The sequence below is a fragment of the Bombus affinis genome, chromosome 6 (assembly GCF_024516045.1).
Source record: "Bombus affinis isolate iyBomAffi1 chromosome 6, iyBomAffi1.2, whole genome shotgun sequence".
NCBI lineage: Eukaryota > Metazoa > Arthropoda > Insecta > Hymenoptera > Apidae > Bombus > Bombus affinis.
In genome coordinates, this window is record NC_066349.1 from 6,396,984 (window position 1) to 6,407,599 (window position 10,616).

The window sequence follows — 10,616 nt, forward strand, 5'->3', positions numbered from 1 at the left end:
TGTGTCGATTTATAAACATACGACAATAAGGGACCAATGCACTTGAAAAATAAACAATCTTAACATATATAACCGCTCGAAAAACGGAACGAACTTATGGGATGACCTAATAGAACTAAATGGTAATATGATATATTTGAGCAAATATAAACAGATATATTGTATAGAATTGATAGTTTGAAGATGTAATATCATTGAGGTAGAATATTTTAAACATTATGTACATATAAAGAAGGAAAACAACATTTTCATGATAAAATTTGTTTTGCTAAATTGAAATATAAAATTGGCATTAAATCATTTCTGTTAATTTCCTCCTTTTTTATTTATATATATATTACACACTTCTCGATCAAAATTCTACATTTGTAGCAAAAACCTCAGAAAAGATTCTATAAAAAGAGCATAATGTACATATAAAGAAGGAAAACAACATTTTCATGATAAAATTTGTTTTGCTAAATTGAAATATAAAATTGGCATTAAATCATTTCTGTTAATTTCCTCCTTTTTTATTTACATATATATTACACACTTCTCGATCAAAATTGTACATTTGTAGAAAAAACCTCAGAAAAGATTCTATAAAAAGAGCATAATGTACATATAAAGAAGGAAAACAACATTTTCATGATAAAATTTGTTTTGCTAAATTGAAATATAAAATTAAATATAAAATTAAATATAAAATTAAATCATTTCTGTTAATTTCCTCCTTTTTTATGTACATATATATTACACACTTCTCGATCAAAATTGTACATTTGTAGAAAAAACCTCAGCAAAGATTCTATAAAAAGAGCATAATGTACATATAAAGAAGGAAGACAACATTTTCATGATAAAATTCGTTTTGCTAAATTGAAATATAAAGTTAAATATAAAATTAAATCATTTCTGTTAATTTCCTCCTTTTTTATGTACATATATATTACACACTTCTCGATCAAAATTGTACATTTGTAGCAAAAACCTCAGAAAAGATTCTATAAAAAGAGCATAATGTACATATAAAGAAGGAAAACAACATTTTCATGATAAAATTTGTTTTGCTAAATTGAAATATAAAATTAAATATAAAATTAAATATAAAATTAAATCATTTCTGTTAATTTCCTCCTTTTTTATGTACATATATATTACACACTTCTCGATCAAAATTGTACATTTGTAGAAAAAACCTCAGAAAAGATTCTATAAAAAGAGCATAATGTACATATAAAGAAGGAAAACAACATTTTCATGATAAAATTTGTTTTGCTAAATTGAAATATAAAGTTAAATATAAAATTAAATCATTTCTGTTAATTTCCTCCTTTTTTATGTACATATATATTACACACTTCTCGATCAAGATTGTACATTTGTAGAAAAAACCTCAGAAAAGATTCTATAAAAAGAGCATAATGTACATATAAAGAAGGAAAACAACATTTTCATGATAAAATTTGTTTTGCTAAATTGAAATATAAAGTTAAATATAAAATTAAATCATTTCTGTTAATTTCCTCCTTTTTTATGTACATATATATTACACACTTCTCGATCAAGATTGTACATTTGTAGAAAAAACCTCAGAAAAGATTCTATAAAAAGAGCATAATGTACATATAAAGAAGGAAAACAACATTTTCATGATAAAATTTGTTTTGCTAAATTGAAATATAAAATTAAATATAAAATAAAATCATTTCTGTTAATTTCCTCCTTTTTTATGTACATATATATTACACACTTCTCCATCAAAATTGTACATTTGTGAAAAAAACCTCAGAAAAGATTCTATAAAAAGAGCATAATGTACATATAAAGAAGGAAAACAACATTTTCATGATAAAATTTGTTTTGCTAAATTGAAATATAAAATTAAATATAAAATTAAATATAAAATTAAATCATTTCTGTTAATTTCCTCCTTTTTTATGTACATATATATTACACACTTCTCGATCAAAATTGTACATTTGTAGAAAAAACCTCAGAAAAGATTCTATAAAAAGAGCATAATGTACATATAAAGAAGGAAAACAACATTTTCATGATAAAATTTGTTTTGCTAAATTGAAATATAAAATTGGCATTAAATCATTTCTGTTAATTTCCTCCTTTTTTATGTACATATATATTACACACTTCTCGATCAAAATTGTACATTTGTAGAAAAAACCTCAGAAAAGATTCTATAAAAAGAGCATAATGTACATATAAAGAAGGAAAACAACATTTTCATGATAAAATTTGTTTTGCTAAATTGAAATATAAAGTTAAATATAAAATTAAATCATTTCTGTTAATTTCCTCCTTTTTTATGTACATATATATTACACACTTCTCGATCAAAATTGTACATTTGTAGCAAAAACCTCAGAAAAGATTCTATAAAAAGTGCATAATTTGTACTAGTAATACATATTTGATATAGAAAATGCTTTGTGCCAATTAACAGAAAATGAAACCATACACATTTATGGTTCAATTTACTCTTTTTCTTTTGTTAATAGAGTATACTCTATTCGATAGAGTATTGTTTCAAATAACCAATTGTTCTAGCTACATATACATGTAAAACGTATGATTATCAACTTTCATCATATAGGGGAGTACCATCTCCACTTAGACATACTCCGGGGACTAGAATTTGTAAATGGAGTTTCTCTAGGAGATTTATAAGACGGAGTACGTGCAGATGGGGTTCTATTGCGCGGAGTTGCTCTCCCATTTTGATCTTCTTGATTTCGTGGCGTTTTTCTAGATTCATCATATCTTGGAGTAGTATTATTATAATTAGAAAATGAATTAGAAGATTGCTTTGATCGAGCCCATGCTTCCGCCGCTTTTGTCCAATTCGTTGCATTAGATGTACTAGTGACAGATCTATGTGATCTTGCAGTTGTATGTGAATTTGAATTCATTGCTGGAGGAATTGGTTGTAAGAATGGTCCTTGAGAGTGGCTGGGTGTTTGTGGATGATGAGGCGTGTGGTGTGGTGTATGATAGGGGGTCATAAACGGAGTTTGGCCGGAAGGCGTATAAGGCGTACTTCCATACATTCCATAATTATTAACACTAGCAGCTCCTGGAGTGTATGGTGGATAATGATGTGGAGTTTGATTTGCTACTTTCGAGAGTGAATGTAACATGTCGTGTGGCATATTCTGTGCTACCCTCTGTATTGTATCTGCATTCACTCCTGAAAAAAAAGAAACAGACAAAAAGGAAGTTAATTTCAGTAGAATAAAAATTATTATAGGATCCAAATTCTTAGTAATATGAAACTTACCATTCACTCCTGGAGTACCATTGTATGGTGTTCTGGAAGTCATAGTTCCATGTGGAGTACCAGGTGTAGCTTGTCCTGGCATAGGATCTCTAAAGTGTTCTTTGAACCAGCGGAACAAGTCATTTATTCTATTAAACATTTGATCTCTAAATCGAAATCCATCGGCTATTACAGTAACATATTCATGACGGCAACGAGTTCGTGGTAAATACGAAAGTAAAAATTTTCCAGGATAATTCTAAAATGTATAACAAAAAATATTAATTTAATTGAAAAATAAAAATTTTGAAGTAGGAATATAAGCAAATATTAAATATTTTCGAACATACCTTAGTTGCAGATACAATATATGGTATTCCTCCAGGATTTTGCTTCTTCTGTTCCTTCAAAATTTCTTCTGCTTTATCTTTAATGCCTTCTACGCTTGTTTTGTAATATTTAAAATCTAAAAGTTCCGAAGCATAAGCAGCCATCGGATTAATATGTCTAGCGATAATTTCATCCAAATCTTCAAATTCTTCATTGCCAATCCATAAACTGCGACCCAAAGAGAATGCATTTTCTTTGCCTTCTTCCTTTACATCAATATGTTGATAAATATTTTCTGTAACTTTCCATGTTACGGTCAAATGATCGGCTCCCTTACTGCTAGGTCGTATTATTGCTTCCCCTTGCCTCATAGTTGGCATTAACTTTTCAGCTTCTGCAAAACTTATATTATGGAAACTAGGATGAACTATAACACGTTTTACATAAGTTTGTCGTTGTTGTAATTTCTTAGCATCCTCATCTGTTTTCATATCTTTTTCTTCTGCCTCTACTTCATAATAAACGTCTCGCTGAGGTCTCCATTCGTGATTTTTATCAATAAGATCACTCGTCTTGCTAGTACATTCGACACTAAATCGTTCTACTTCGATCTTAATTATACGACAATGAATTACTTGTCCGACACGTACTCTTTCCTCTGGACTAGCGACATGTTTATCAGACAGATTTTTTACGTGAATGTATCCAGATATTCCATTATCCAACCTTAAACGAATTCCAGTTGCTTTCCCCGGACATGCACCGGCATCAAAATGATTCCATACCTCGGACAATTCTGGAAAATCGTTTTTCAAGCAGAATGGGCATTGCCATAATCCGGTTTCATCATTTCGAACAGGATTCGCTTGATCTAATTGATCTCCTCGAGGTCTTCTATGGCTTATACCAACAACTGTTGCCAAAATTAATTTACCGACATAGAAAGTTTCCGGAGTTTCTTTAGTCAAAATATCAAATAATTGTTCAGTATTTAGAGATTGGTAAGGTACACGGAGATCTTTGTATCTACAATTCAGTTCAGCTCTTATATCGTAAAGAGTAATGCACTTGTTTCCAAAACACTGTCTTTCAAGCTCTTCTGCAAATGCATCTAAATCTAAATCTTTTAATCTTTCTGGTGATTCAAGAATTTCTTCTAGGGCACCAGCAGGATTTGCATTTTCATCATCATACTCTAAAGCATCTACTGCCATTTTTCTTGCCCATTCATATGTCTCTGGATGTACACGCGAGCCATCTAGTACTTCCACATATGCCTCTGTGCTATCTCCTAAACTATTTGTATCAATTTTAATAAAACCAGCACAATTGACAAACACTTTAGGTCCCATATGACATGCTGTTATAAGCTGTGTTCTATTTTCTAATCTCTGATTAGTTTGTTTCAAAATCTTAATCAGAGCCTGTGCTTTTCTAGGTCCCAAGCCACATACAAATTGTACTAGGTTTGCTGTATAAGGCTGCTGAACTGCTCTATTTAAATCTACTCCTACTTCATTTATACGATTTATAAATTCCAAATATAAATTTTCTATAAGATCATCTTTAGAAAGTTGATCTTGCAAAGGATGATATTTAAGGCACAGAATTTCTTCATCTATGGTACACAACTGAGAGAATTCTAATAGAGGATCTTGTATTTTTCTTGCTAAAGATATAGCTTGTCTTAACAATTCTGGATAATCTCTGAACTCAGATATACTTCTATTACTATTTGCATAAACTTTAGTAAGTTCATTATCACATATTTCCACTTGGATTGTAGGAAATTGTCCTTCTTTTGCAAGATTAGCTATACATTCTTTTATATCAGATACAATCATTAATGCTTCTCTAGATTCACCACTTACTACCACAACATGTGGTTTCTTTGTGGCAATAAAATTTTTAATTCCAAGCAACTGTGCCTTTTTCAATGTCTTTTCACTTTCCATAAAACTATTTTTACGTTTCAATAAATGCGGTAATCTTAGGTAATCAGTACATTCTCCTTCTGGAGAAATTATGCAAGCAAAGGCGGCTTGAGACGGATCAGGCACATATGCCAAACCCATCACACGAATTCCTTTGCTAGTATTCCAATCTTCGTCATCTTCATCGGGAAATTCACAAGTATATGGAGCAATTTTTATCCAATTGTACATTTTGCGGCAACACGCTTTCATAACACATTCTTTTGCTTCTAATAAAAGATTGGATCTCAATTCTTTTTTCAATTGAGGTATAATAATCCGATTTAAAGCTACTTCAACACTGCCAGTTCTTAATGCATTCCAATCTTGGACACTTTTACTAAATTCGTCCCTATAATATAGTTGCTTTATTTCATCGATATAATTATTGCTAGTATTTCCTTCTATCACGTCACTAAAGGAAAGTGTAATTAATTTATCTTCTTCTGCTACAATTAGTTTTAAGAATTGATCACCAACAAGATCCCGTACAGGTTTATTTTTAAGATATTTTAATCCATAGATGGCATGCCCTTCATCTATCTCCTTTATTCCTTTTTTAGTTGGTTTTACGGATACTTTTGCTCTCTCCATATACATTTCTCTAACGCATTTACGAACTAATGGTTCGTGCGCCAACTGAATCGCAACCATTAATTGTGCAGCTTTAAGTACTTCGTCACTTGTTGTAAATATTGCAGAACAAAAATCATTTGCTACTATTGCAGGTTCTATTGGATCTTGATCTACTTCATGACGCTGATAATTGTCTTGAAGATTTTCAGCAAAATGTTCGGGTGAGAGACCAAATTTTTTAATAAATCCGTCTAGGCCAGCTTTTCTGCAAATATAGTAAGGACCTTTTCTAATCGGCTGCTTTAATGATTCGTCTATTTCTTCTTCTTCATCTTCTACATCAGCAATTTCAGGTAGATCTTCTCCAAGTTGTTGCTGTCTTTTCTTCAATTTAGCTTCCCTTTGTGCTTGTTTTTTCTTCTTATGTGCACTTTCTTGCATGGATGACACATCCTGATTATAATACAACATAAAATGTCGATAAATATCATTTAATTCTTCAAAAGTTTGAGCATTTTTAAGTCGTTCAATATCACCGTCTTTAATAACTCGTATGTTGTCAGGTAATGGAGCATCTGGATTTTTCATAATCTCATCTAATTGAAAATTCCTCATCTTCTCAAAGAGTTTCACTAAATTTTCTTTTCTTTGTTTAAGTTGGCACCATTTTATGTCAAACTTATAAATTTTCCACAAATCATTGATGTTTAACTCTGGCAACACGTATTCTTTTCTATAAAATGCAATAAACGGAACTTCAAAGTTCTGATTACGCATAAAATCTAAAACTTTCTTAATTTTGCCGATTGTTTGCGGACCCTTTTTAGCTCTTTCTTTGGCTTCTTCATTTAGATGAGAATCTTGTATTGAAATTGTTGGTTGACAGAATGCCTGTTTATATATCCATTCAGCTTCAAGATCTAATTCATCCGAATCTTCCACTGTAGGTATAATGGGAACAACGCGAAGTTGCATACGTTCAGGAATGTCTGTAATACGAATCTCATTGTCCACATCGGTGAAGTGTCCACGTATAAGTTCACTAGGTTCATATACTTCAAAAATACTTTTCCTTGTGCTCTTTCTCTTAAGATGTTTTTTTGATCGCCATGGGCGGTCTTCTGCATCATCATGACTATATTCATCATCTTCCTCTTCTTCCTCTTCAAACTCATCCTCTTCATATTTCCCAAATTCGTTATAATCAAAATCAATGCCAAAAATATCTTGGGCTTCTTGCAATGCAGCATCCGTATATGTAGGTCTTTTCTTTCTTCTCTTTTCGGTTATGGGTATTCCATCACCATCCACAATAAAATCATCTTCGTCATCACTTTCTTCCTCATCATACCTTTCCACTTCATCTCTGTGGTCAACTTCACTTCTTTCTTCATCCTCGTCTCCAGAACCTTGAAACAATTCATTGGCAATAGCATCTCTTCCATCGTCTATCTCTTTTTCTTCTTCCACTTCTGACTCTTCATCTTGTATTTTACGTAAACGCTTAAAACGACGTTTCCTTTCAACTTTAACTCCTAAATTTTCTTCAAGTAGGTCATAATCTTCATCTTCTAAACGATCATCAAAATCTTCATCATCACTTTTTTTACGTTTTCTAGAATCAGCAGATCCATCACTATCTTCACCATCATTGTCATCATCGATAGGACTATCATCAATAAGTCCGGGAACTTCTCCATCATCTTCTAGATATTAAACATACATATAATTTAAAGGAAGATGTTTCTAAGTATCAGTAAATATTAATTTACATATTATTAATGATGTATAAATCTTGACTCTAATATTTAATGTATAATGAATAAATAATATATATATATATATATATAATAATGTCTAAATAATATATATAATATGTATAAATAATATATATAATGTATAAATAATAATATTTAATGTATAAGTAATAATGTATTTCCTAGGACCTTAAAAAGCTTTGAAAGAAACAGTAACTAAATACTTTTTTGTATCAAAAATTTCACATACCTTCGTCGTCATATTCATCCTCACTGTCCTGCATTGCTTCTAATTTTTTAAGTTTCTTCTTTTCTTTAACATCAAGTTGTTGCTCTTCCTATAAAATTATGAAACATTAGATATGTTCACAATTATTATATGTTCACAAATAATTGCACGTATTTCACTATTTTATTAGTTACCTCACTTTCTTCTGCTTCAAAATCCAAATAATGTGCCATTTTCTATTAGAAATATAAGAATTTTTCGAAAAAATATATAACAAAGCAGAATAACAGACGGAAGAATCGTACTACGGCGCAAGAAGCACTGACTGATCGCTACAGCTGTTTAATACTACGCGTCTATGGGTATTGTGATCGTCCAGAAACTTTCTTGGTGGGGCAACTTTCTTTGTAGTATAGTTCCTTAATCCGCCGCTGCAGTAAGTAACGGCTCTGCGATCGAGTTATGAATAATTTTTTTTTATAGTAAGTAGCCAGTTTACATTATTAAAATAATGTCAGTCAATTATGCAAACCATTATGCAAAATATTTAATAAAATGCATGTATATGTTTCATATATATTCTGCTTTATAACTATAAAATAATTTTTAAAACAAAAAAACATGCTTTTTTTGTGTACTAAGTATGATTATTTTTATTTATACATTATTTATTTATACATTATTTATACATTATTTTATTTATACATTTTATTTATACATTTTATTTATACATTATCAGATTTTTTAATATATATTGAAAGTATTTCTTAAATATATATTATTGTTATTTATAATAAATAATTATTAAAAATTGAAATTCAAAATGATGACATTTGTAACTATGATCATTAGTTTATGAAGGGTTGAAAAGAAAGAACGAACATCTTATTTAACACATGTTTAATGTTCCTAATATTTTATAATAAAATACATATCAAAATTACACGTGCTTAGATTAACATATCGATAGTAAGTCAATTATTATACAAATAAAACTTATACATATATTTTTGAATTAAGGCAGTATCTGTGTTTGAATAATATATATTAGGTCATCACATAAGTTCGTGCCGACTTTTGTGTACACATTTCATGTGTCGATTTATAAACATACGACAATAAGGGACCAATGCACTTGAAAAATAAACAATCTTAACATATATAACCGCTCGAAAAACGGAACGAACTTATGGGATGACCTAATAGAACTAAATGGTAATATGATATATTTGAGCAAATATAAACAGATATATTGTATAGAATTGATAGTTTGAAGATGTAATATCATTGAGGTAGAATATTTTAAACATTATGTACATATAAAGAAGGAAAACAACATTTTCATGATAAAATTTGTTTTGCTAAATTGAAATATAAAATTGGCATTAAATCATTTCTGTTAATTTCCTCCTTTTTTATTTATATATATATTACACACTTCTCGATCAAAATTCTACATTTGTAGCAAAAACCTCAGAAAAGATTCTATAAAAAGAGCATAATGTACATATAAAGAAGGAAAACAACATTTTCATGATAAAATTTGTTTTGCTAAATTGAAATATAAAATTGGCATTAAATCATTTCTGTTAATTTCCTCCTTTTTTATTTACATATATATTACACACTTCTCGATCAAAATTGTACATTTGTAGAAAAAACCTCAGAAAAGATTCTATAAAAAGAGCATAATGTACATATAAAGAAGGAAAACAACATTTTCATGATAAAATTTGTTTTGCTAAATTGAAATATAAAATTAAATATAAAATAAAATCATTTCTGTTAATTTCCTCCTTTTTTATGTACATATATATTACACACTTCTCCATCAAAATTGTACATTTGTGGAAAAAACCTCAGAAAAGATTCTATAAAAAGAGCATAATGTACATATAAAGAAGGAAAACAACATTTTCATGATAAAATTTGTTTTGCTAAATTGAAATATAAAATTAAATATAAAATTAAATATAAAATTAAATCATTTCTGTTAATTTCCTCCTTTTTTATGTACATATATATTACACACTTCTCGATCAAAATTGTACATTTGTAGAAAAAACCTCAGAAAAGATTCTATAAAAAGAGCATAATGTACATATAAAGAAGGAAAACAACATTTTCATGATAAAATTTGTTTTGCTAAATTGAAATATAAAATTAAATATAAAATAAAATCATTTCTGTTAATTTCCTCCTTTTTTATGTACATATATATTACACACTTCTCAATCAAAATTGTACATTTGTAGAAAAAACCTCAGAAAAGATTCTATAAAAAGAGCATAATGTACATATAAAGAAGGAAAACAACATTTTCATGATAAAATTTGTTTTGCTAAATTGAAATATAAAGTTAAATATAAAATTAAATCATTTCTGTTAATTTCCTCCTTTTTTATGTACATATATATTACACACTTCTCGATCAAAATTGTACATTTGTAGCAAAAACCTCAGAAAAGATTCTATAAAAAGTGCATAATTTG

General features: G+C 29.1%; 1 pseudogene; it reads right to left on the bottom strand.

Annotated features, from left to right (window-relative positions):
• Nucleotides 1–2,445: 2,445 nt before the first annotated feature.
• Nucleotides 2,446–8,227, bottom strand: LOC126917340 (transcription elongation factor SPT6-like; annotated as a pseudogene).
• Between the last annotated feature and the right edge of the window lie 2,389 nt (nucleotides 8,228–10,616).